The sequence below is a fragment of the Panicum virgatum genome, chromosome 9N (assembly GCF_016808335.1).
Source record: "Panicum virgatum strain AP13 chromosome 9N, P.virgatum_v5, whole genome shotgun sequence".
NCBI lineage: Eukaryota > Viridiplantae > Streptophyta > Magnoliopsida > Poales > Poaceae > Panicum > Panicum virgatum.
The window spans coordinates 43,362,403-43,372,888 of record NC_053153.1 but is presented as its reverse complement, the minus strand read 5'-3'; the positions used below and the strand labels follow the sequence as shown (position 1 = coordinate 43,372,888).

The 10,486-nt window shown below is 47.9% G+C and overlaps 1 long non-coding RNA gene and 1 pseudogene across 2 annotated transcripts; one reads left to right on the top strand and one right to left on the bottom strand.

Moving 5' to 3' along the window:
• Positions 1 to 2,028: 2,028 nt before the first annotated feature.
• On the top strand, positions 2,029 to 4,454 carry LOC120693447. 2 transcript variants are annotated; one of them, XR_005682989.1, is made up of 5 exons: positions 2,029 to 2,116; positions 2,235 to 2,493; positions 3,288 to 3,443; positions 3,542 to 3,821; positions 3,952 to 4,454. It is a non-coding gene; the product is annotated as an uncharacterized LOC120693447 (long non-coding RNA). The 2 variants fall into 2 exon arrangements; XR_005682990.1 differs by having other exon boundaries at positions 3,947 to 4,454.
• Positions 4,455 to 4,977: 523 nt separating this feature from the next.
• LOC120689025 lies at positions 4,978 to 7,602 on the bottom strand (annotated as a pseudogene).
• Positions 7,603 to 10,486: the final 2,884 nt, after the last annotated feature.

Below are 10,486 nucleotides of genomic sequence, written 5' to 3'. Positions count from 1 at the left end.
CTCACACACGCGCCATGCCGCCATCACACACACGAGCACGAACTCGTGCATGGACCTGCTACTCTACAGGTCGACTAACACATGCTAACTAACTAGCCTGAACCTATGCACGCACACACGCGCAGCTAACAAGCTAACAACCTAAACAGAACGTGGCCATCAACGTCCTGGACTCAACACTGGACGCGAACACAAGCACCAACTCGTGCGCCAGCGAACACAACACACGCGCACGCCACGGCCACGAACACCATGGCGTGGTTTATTCCTAACAATCTCCCCCTAAACCACGACACCGCCGCATGTCCTGCCCTACAGTAGCGTCGCCTCATCGTCGGCGTTGCCGTACAGCGCCTCCTCCTTCCTCGGCTTGGGGCACTCCCTTGAGAAGTGGCTTCGAACGCCACAGTTGAAGCACCGCCCTTTGCCAGAGCTCCGACGACGCCCGCTCGCACCGGAACGGACGCTGCTCGCCCCATCGTCGTCGTTGTCATCTTCACGGCCACCGCTACGGCCTCCCTTCTTGTCACTGCTCTCGGCGTCAGCGCCGCCCTTGCCGCCGGACGGCTTCTTCAGGGAGGCCAGAGGGGTCTTCACGTCGTCGCCCGCCATGAACACAAAGCCCTGATACCAATTGTTGGAACTAGCCCTAGGATCACTCACGCTCACGCACGGACGCAAGGAGAAAGATAATGAGCAGAAGACACTCAGGTTTGGCGACGAACGCCGCGGCCGCCGAACGGCATGTATCTTGGCTGTTTACTAAACTCAAAGGACTCGAACAACCTGAACACACGGATTACATCCGGCTTTATAGCCATGACAGCACACCACGCACGCAACCACTAAGCTGATCTCCATGCGCACGAACGCGAGTTCCTCGCCGAGCCGTTGCTCTCCACGGGACTTGATCTCCAGCTTGACTGCGCCCCCTTGTGCATGCTGCATCCCGTCTTCATCGCCACACGCACGAAGACTTGGCCTTCCCTCAACTGCATGCCGCACTAACAGCACACGCCGTACGCCATGATGCACGACCGATCTGGACGCACGACGCGAGCTCACACACGCGCCATGCCGCCATCACACACGCGAGCACGAACTCGTGCATGGACCTGCTACTCTACAGGTCGACTAACACATGCTAACTAACTAGCCTGAACCTATGCACGCACACACGCGCAGCTAACAAGCTAACAACCTAAACAGAACGTGGCCATCAACGTCCTGGACTCAACACTGGACGCGAACACAAGCACCAACTCGTGCGCCAGCGAACACAACACACGCGCACGCCACGGCCACGAACACCATGGCGTGGTTTATTCCTAACAGTGGCATCAAGAAATATGCCTGGTGAACCACCTGGGCTGGAGCATGCAATACATCATTGTTATGGTTTTCTGATTTGCGAGCCTTGGTAAATCATCCAGCGAGTAGAAAGTATGCAACACAAAAGGCAAAATTGAGTGGAGATACGGGAGAGAGAGTACAGCACGTAAGGGGGCAGGCGGGCACCTAGTCTTGAAGCGTTGAGCGGGGATGAGGCGGGGGCAGAGCCATCGACCGCGAGGGCGGCTGCTGCGAGCACCGCGAGTGGCGCGGCGAGGTGTGCCAGGGCCACGAGCGCGACGCAGGCGGTGAAGAGGAAGACCACGAGCTGTTGGTGTTCACAGTGACAATGTGCATTATAGAGACCCCGGCAATCTATAACTGAAAACCTTTTGGTGTTCCTTAACTGATGTGATAACTCAAAGCCTGTTCTTTATAACTGAAGTGATAATTGAAATATTGTTGGTGTTCCTTTTTCTAAGTGCGCTAGGCAGCAGGGGAAGAACGTATGGTTAGGATCTAATTTTGTACTTAAGATCAAACGGCTAAAATAAAAATGATGATATGGCTCAATGTGGTTGCAGGAAAATCAGAGTTAATGATGTTTAGTGAGTTCCATCTATATAGGATATATAGATATAGATTGGTAGGATTGAATTATTGAAGGAAAAGCTGACGACCCTGGAGAAGTGGTGGAGTTCAGACCTCGGCTGACAATACTGTGTCATCCTCCTCGGGGCTGGCCCAGCCGAAAAGAGCTGCCATGGCTTCAACATGAACTGAGGTGAGCGAGGAAGACTTAGTAAAGAGTTTACTGTATTTATATAAGCTTTGCTGATTAATACAGCCCGTTTCTCCAATGATTTGTATGGCTTTCATTACTTTTTTCTTGGGTCTGGTAGAGGCTCCAAAACAACATGCTTCTGGTTCCACTCCAGTAATCCGATGGCTGCCGTGGGGGAACTGCCGGAGCACGGGCATGGGAGCTGAATCTATTGGCCCTCGGAGTTGGTAAGATTCTGGCCATCTTCTAGGAAAGCTACAACAATAATTGAGCCTGCTTGCTGGAGGGAGGACTGCTTGCACGCCTTGTTGCTGCAAATCCACTGGAGGTGCAGCAGTAGAGCCCGCAGCTAAAGATTGCCTCTTTGATTTCCGAAAGTAAGTCTTCCTAAATCTCGGAACTAGTATAGCTATTTTGGATACTTTGGTCTGCATTGCTTTAGCAATCAGATAAGAGTGTTTCTATGGTGATTGATCCCTGGCACCATTGGATTGCTAATGCTAGCTAGCCGGATTCATTCAACGCAGTCTCCAGCTTTTGCATCAGCTGCACTTGAGCAATAGAATAGCAGTATAGCACTTGCCATGCAGCAAACAGAACATTAGCACTGTTATCTCTTGCACAAGCATTCCAAGGCTTCCTTCGCCTTGCCAGAGCACACAAATTGAACTGGGGTTCTAGATTCCTCACATACTCGTGCTGCTTGGTTTGCAGGTCGTCCTCGTTGAGTTTCCATGTAAAATGTTTTAATCTTTTGTGGAAAAACTCTCCAAAGTTTATTCCACAAGCTCTGTTCTAGGCTTGCTGCTGTCATCTTGTGTTTTGCAGTATAATTTAGTTTGGATCTAAAACTGGAACTGTTGATTTTTCAAAAAAAATGACTTGCTGTTGTCATGCTGTATTTTGCAGTATAGTTTAGCTCTGAAACAACATGAACTGCAGATTCTGTATTTTTTGACTTGCTGCTGTTATTTTTTTATTGCATTCTTTTCGGAATGGAAGCAGTATAAGTCTAGAAATGCATCTGCATGTGTAGGAGACATGAGATCCTGAAACTTGATGAATTGTGTACATAGTTGTAGTGTTGAGGACGCCCTTCCATCTAGTTATTTGCAACTCTCATGTCTTGTCTCATTAAATATTTCTATTTTTTTCATGGTGTGTTCTGCAGTGCAAGGGATGTCGGTTGCTTGGGTCTGTGGAGGATATTCAAGGCATTGGGGAGCCAGTCACTGCAGGCCCGTTCAATTCTAATTTGATGGTAATAGAGTGCATTGGGTACACTCCACTAAACTTCTGGTCATGGTCGAAGTGGATAGTTACTAATGTGAGTGAGTCTTGCTGCTGATAATATATTTCGTGCGGCTATAAAAAGCCTTGCTGCTGATAATATTATTTCGTGCGGCTATGAAAACATATTTACAGGGGTTCGATGATCATACTGACGCCGCCATCACTATTAAGGATGTGAAGTTCTTTCTAAAGGAGCTGAAAACGAAATGACACTGATATCAATATGTAGGCCCACCGAGCGGAGGCATTTCGTCATAAATTTGTGACTAAAATCATTACTCTTGTTAAGAGTTCGATGTGTTGAATATCAACTGTTCTTCTCCTTTTGCATGCCATGTATATTAAACTAAATACAAGAGTTGCATGGCCATGCATGAGTTCAATGCATTGCTACATGTAATCGGATATCTAGGTAAAGCTTTTCAGCTATGTCTAGTTTTCGTTGTCCTTTTGAATTTCTGAATTGATATTGTGTGATATCATGAATATCTTTTCTTTATTAAAATACTTGTTTTCTTTCATCATTGTGCGTGATAGCGCAGGTTGCCACAATTTTGGAAGAATAGCTTCGCAAATCTCGGCCAGAATCGGAAGAGGCAGCAACGCTCTGGCATCAGGTTGGGTCAAGGTTCCCTCTGGATATGCTTAGTAACGGGTCATGATCCGGACGGACGCTCCTGCTCTTCGCGGTCAATTTTCTATAGAAATTGTTCATGTTGCAACATCCTTTTCTATCAAGATTCAACTGCTCTCTGGCTAGATTCGTGTGGGCCTGTCTCAGAGAGGTGTTTGGAGACGATATGCCCAGTTTTTGGGAAGAGCTGCTTTGGGGGCAAGCTCACGGGCATGCTTAAAACTAACTTGAGGCTGTGCCTCTTCCTTTTTGCAGGGATTGCTTGGTCAATCTTGAGAACATGAAATAAGATGTCAATTGAAAGACATTCTCTGAAAACCCTATTGATGTCATATAGTCTGGTGTATCTTTTGTGCAGAAATGGTGGACATCCTTTTCTATAAACATAAGCAGCCCTTTTGGCCTTCAGCGTATATATTCGAAAAAAGGAAAGAATATCAAAGCTCTGCAGTTTTGGGCCAAATTTACAGAAATTATCCAGGAAAGTAAAGCATCTTCTACTTAATTTGCAGCACTTGCGCAGGTAGCACTCAGAGAACTTGAGCTCATTCAGTAACGAACTACTGTGGGCGACTTGTGATCTGAAAGCACAGCCACTTAGCACCATGCATTTTCTGGAAAATAAAGGCAAGAAATGTTTTATCAAGGCACTTAATAAACTTATTTTGCTCGTAACAAGAATTAGCATGTTATTATTTCTTTTCTTTTCTTGCCAAGAGCAAGAAGTCAATTTTCGTGACTGCTGGATTTGTTATATATTGTAGTAGTACTTTATATATATGCACGCCCGCGTGCTTGTGTGGTGCATTTAACTTGTGATTTTGGTTCAGCAGTTGAAAACTTATTCAATCATACATACCTCTGTACATCTCCCCAACTTCGTGGCTTGAGTCCGCGCATGAGGTCCTGAAGGATGTCCCACATAAGCTTGTCGTCACGGTATTCCTTGAAAACAAACCTGGTCTCCTTGTGGCTTGTGAGCCGTCCTCGTCATCCACCTGTCGGCGACCTCGACCGTGAGTCCGTGACGTCCGACAGGCGCCCCACACTCTCGACGCGCACCTCGTCGGTGTAGCAGCACCGCCAGTCGAACACCCACAGCCTCTGCGCGCGGAGGCGGAAGGACGCGTACGAGGTGAAGCTGGCGCGGAAGCGCGAGCCTAGGCCTAGCAGGAACCACTTGGGATCGGACGGCGACTCCGTGGAGCTGTACCCGTGGCACGACATGCGGAGCATCCTCAGCTCGTCGGCGAGCACGCTGATTCCGGCCTTGGTATCTCTCCTCATCACGCTGACGTCGACGATATCGAGGTGCCTGAGGCGAGGCATGGCGTCGGATGTGATGGCGATGCTGGCGGGGAGCGTGCAGTCGCCGATGAAGAGGTCCTCCAGCGATGGCAACGCGGCGAGGAGGAAGTCCTGGCGCAGCACCGTCAACCCCTGCGGCTTCAGGGACTGCAGGGTGGTAGCGCTCGGGCCGTGGATGTGTGGCGGCCTCCCCGCCTACCTGTGTAGGGCAGCACATATGTGTTGGACAGCTAAAATTGACATCAACCGGTTTTATCAGTCTGGTGCTGTAGCCGGCCCGGCAAGGGATCGACCGGTCTGACCGGTCCAGGAGGAGTCTGACTGTAATTAGAGTTTTTAATAGATTTAGATCTGCAAAAGAATTCCTTGTGGGATAAGTCGATCCCACCTTATAAATATAAAGGGTCACGGCCGGTTGAGGACATCCAATGGATCAAAACACAATACAATTACTACTTTTTATCGTCTTTATCTTTTCTCCAAACCCTAGCTTTTCCAACCCTCATCTTCTGTTCTTCCTTCGTCTCCGCGACGTTTGAAGGCGTTTTAGGTGGCCTGCCGATCCTAGGACAACCCTACGTTCTCCTGCCCTAACGGGGTCCCTCCCGGGTGAGCGTTCATCGGCGGTCGCCGATTCACCTCGGCGACCGGTCTGACCGGTCCATTAGACCGGTCTGACCGCTCCACGCAAGTGGAGATGCATCGAGCCACTCCTCGCGCCGCGCGAGCTAGCACGTTCGTGTGTTTGATCCGTAAAAGGCGTTAACAATATGCAACTCGGTCGTCGCCGGGGGCAGCCCGAGGAACCAGTCGCCGGCGTCCTCATCGCCACCATCATCAGGCGCCTTGTCGTACTGGAGGTGGACCATCAGCTTCGCCTCATTGGCGAGCACGATGAACTCGTCGGTGTACCGGCACTCTATGGTCCGCTCGCGCGCTCAGCCAGCCGATGGGTATCAGGCGCCCTTGCATGGACATGCACAAGGTCAAGTTCGGGAGCTGGGTGATGAGGCGCTCCCACCTCCTTGAAACTGAGGCGGTTCGCACAGCATCCTTGTAGCGGCATAAGTAGAGGATCGCGAAGAGGATGTCTTGTTGATATGGTCCGCTTCTTCCTGCGGCATTTTGTTCACGGGCAATGATCCTACGTGCTTGAGACCATTATAAGGAAGACTGAATGGAATCCATGCCGGACTCACCAGGCCGGGCCGGATTCGGTCTAAACTGATAATCAAAGATCATGGGCATGAGATGGCGAGTCATGTAGTGTGCGTACACATAGCATATGACGCATGTGAGAGAGGAACACCATTCTGATCAAAGTGTTCGCGCAGCAAATTAAGGTTACTGGACGTTTTTCTCTGTTCCTCAAGGACAGCCTAACAAGTTAAGCTTCTTATTATTGCTAGGAAAAATTGGTTCTATAGCACTAAAAGAACATCATTTCTTCAAAGTACCATTAAAAGACCTCCATTTCGTAAAATAGCACCGGAAGAATCCATGTTACTCTAAACTAGCATTCTATCACGTTTTCCACTAATTTCTCGTCACGAGGTTGTTCCTCCTCCGCATCAGCACCACCACCAGCCGCACCACCTGGGATTCGATGTCGAGGCCGTGCTGGAGAGCTGTGGGCGGCAACCAAAAGCGCAGCCTCTGGCGGCGCAGCCCTCTGGCCGTCCCTCCATTCCTAGCGGCAGCCATAAACTTCAAGCAGCACTAGATGGGGGCACCAACAATGCCCTCAATGACTGAGGCGGCGGCGCAGGCAGCACGATGCCCCGAGAGCCGGCTCCGACGGTGGAACGACGACAAGTAGACCTCCATCAAAGAACCCACCTGGTAGGCTCCTGTCTTGCTTAAATCTCGCAATCTAAATAAATTCCTTACCGATTTGCTTCCCCCACAAGCGGTTCTTGGCAGAAATTGAAACGAAAAGTTGCATCTTGTTTGCTTGCTCTGCTTCGCATGCTCGTGGGGAGGGAGCAGAGGATGAACAAATAATAGTGGCATGATTTGAGCGCGGCTGTCTGCGCGCTCCGCCACAGGGCTCCTACGTGCCTCTGCCGCCAGCTGGCCGCACACCACGGGCAGAGCGTGAGCACCACGGCATCGGCGTCCACCACACCATCGCACCACTCACCACGCACTTAGTGAAGGGGCCCGGGTGGACCCGCATGGTGGTGTCTAGGGTGCCGAGCTCCTGCGGCGGGGCTGCGGACGCCGCTGGGTCGACCCAGGCCGGGAGCATCGGGTGCAGCGAGGCGGACTTGGGAACGAAGGGGATGCAGACGGAGAGGATGTGGACGGGGTGGTAGCCATAGGCATCGGCGACGAGGTGGCACCACGGCAGTGGAGCGTGTAGGAGGCCCGCATGAGCGCGGAGAGCCCCAGGGTGGAGTCGCACCAGTTGAGGGTGAGGGCACTCCGTGACAGCGTCGGTCAGGGCAGGTTGATGCGGCGGAGGTGACAACAGGGCTCCATGGTTCAGCGACGGGAGCACATAATCAGGACGTAGGATTCCGGGGAGGGATGTGGTGGCGGCATGATGTGGGTGCGCATGGAGGGGAGTCACGGCCAGGAGCAGTGGGGGCGATTCGCCCACTGATTTCGGCTGTGTTTCAGAGGTTGTAGTTAGGGATGGCAACAGATCTAAACCCGCTAGTTTTGCTTGCCCAAACCCATACCCGTGAATACAATACATGCTTCATTGTAAGATAAGATTCTCTAGATTTAGATATTTTGCATAGTTAGATAAGGATGAGTAAATTTCTAGAGTTAGATATTTTGTAAAGAAGAGTATGGAGTTACCACATGGCAACACCACAACACCCATAAGCACTTACAAATAGAGGTGCTCCCTTCCATCTTACTATACCATGGTATAAGAGATCTCAAGTAGGAGGTGACATGGTGTAGTTGTGTTATGATATAGTAACCAGATAAAGAGTGTAATAGTCTTGTGTTGTACTAAATTATAGTGAATAAAGAATTCAGTTGTCTTGTATAGAGTTGGTGTCTAGGTGAAGGTCTCCTTGGTGTAGTGTGGGTATAGAGTCTGCAGAAGAAATGGTACTACACTACTTTAGTACCGCTTCTTGTAAATCAGTGTCAAGGTTAGGAACACCACTTTCTCAACATTTGGTGTTCGCTACTATACAAATGTGGGTATTTCACACTAAGTATAAGTAGACTTGCAATGTAAAATGGTGATTACCAATAATTACATGCAAAGGTGGAAAGGAAGAGGTTAAATAAAAGGAAACCTAATTGAGTTTTGATAATTAAACCTGTAATTGATATTTCCATGCTTCGCCTCTGAGCTCATTTGTCTATTAGTTTCCGACATGTACAAAGTTTATGTTACAGAAATACATGGAAAATAATTAAAACAATATGATAGACTGTGAAGATTAGTTACATTAAAAACTCCAATGCATCATGATGAACACCAAGACCAGCAGATGTAAAATCACCTCCAGATTTGGATATATTTTCCAGAAGATCTTCAGGAAAGAAAGGTTTGGTATTTTCACCGGTACAAAAGTTTTGAACGAGCATGTGCATAATGCATGTGAAGTAGAACTCCCAGCCTTAAATATAATATGTTAGCACTTATAAATAATATGTCATGCAAAGGTATAGCATGAAAGCAAAATGCAGATACATTCATTCCTAGCTGTAGCTTTTTCTGTAAAGATAACTCCCTTGTAGCAAGTAAACATTGTAATTCTACATTTGCGAAGCAACTAATAACCAAATAATATATATTAGAAAAAAGATTGCATATGCAAAATTAATAGTTTTAATCAAATAATGATATCCAAAAAGGCCTCAAAGATAGTCCAAGAAAACACTCAGAGAAAAACATTCCGGTTTGGTGCTGCTTGCTGCATTTTCTGATTCCTTCCTACTTCTACACAGCTATAGACTACTATAAAGGATGAGATATTCTCATAATTATTGTCTTCATGCTGATTGCAGCATTTTCTGATTCTTTCAGTACAAAGCTCATCCTTTTCTTGCATCTTACCCTTCTCCACCAGGTGGGTTAGGATTAGGATTAAGGATTTTGGATTAGAGGATTGTAAAGTTACGATAGTATCACTACCAGAAAAACTGGCTAATGCGACCAGTTTTTATTGCGACACCCAAAATTTTGTTGCGATAAGTACGTTTAGCGCAATGACAGGCGACTTTGGTTGCGTTAGGGTGACTTTCTGCAACCAAAATCTTAATGTCGCGATTAAAATTTTGTTGGTTGCGATAAGTAGGCGATATCACAACGCACGTTTTGGATAGTTGCAACAACGTGGGGTATTCCCAACGGAAAACAATGTGTTGCATGTAGGGTGAGGCTAATGCAACGTATCTTGGATTGGTTGCTATTCTTGATGTTGTCACAACCAAAATGAAGCATTGCTATTACTATTCTCTACCGTTGCAATAGATCCTTGTTATGGCAACACAAAATTGAGTCATTGCAAATGGAAGCATAGATGTCGCGATGCATACCAGGTTGTTGGGAATGGAAGCTTGGATATTGCGACGCAAACCAGAGGCGTTGCAATGTGGTTATTGTATTGCAATGATTTAATGGCCGTTGCAGCGCGGCTAAGAGATATGGCGACAAACCTAAGGGTCGTTGCAGCATGGATTAGATATAGCAACAAAATAAGGAATCTTTGCAACTAGGCTAGGCTATAGCAACGACCAAAAAGAATTGGCCCACAGAAAACTCTGAGGCCCACACAAAACCGTGATGAGACTACGCAACACGTGCGGCGGCAAGACCCCTAGTATTCTACGATCCCCGACGAGCCGACGAATCTCCAGTGCTCCCTGTTTGAAGAATCAAGACCCCTATCCCCGAAGGCAACGCTAGGGCACCTAGGGCCGGCGAGGAAATTGATCGACGTGCCGACGAATCTCCAGTGCTCCTGCTTGAAGGATCGATCTCATATCTGGATCCCTCAGTTTAAGGTATATATCCATCATGAAATGCACATAATCTTTCATACTTATTTATGTATATTCATGTATTTTATTGTTTTGATTAATACTTACCATAGCACACTTTTATTTGCAAAGGTTACTTGCTTCCCTGGATTTTGCAATATGTCACAAGAAGATTA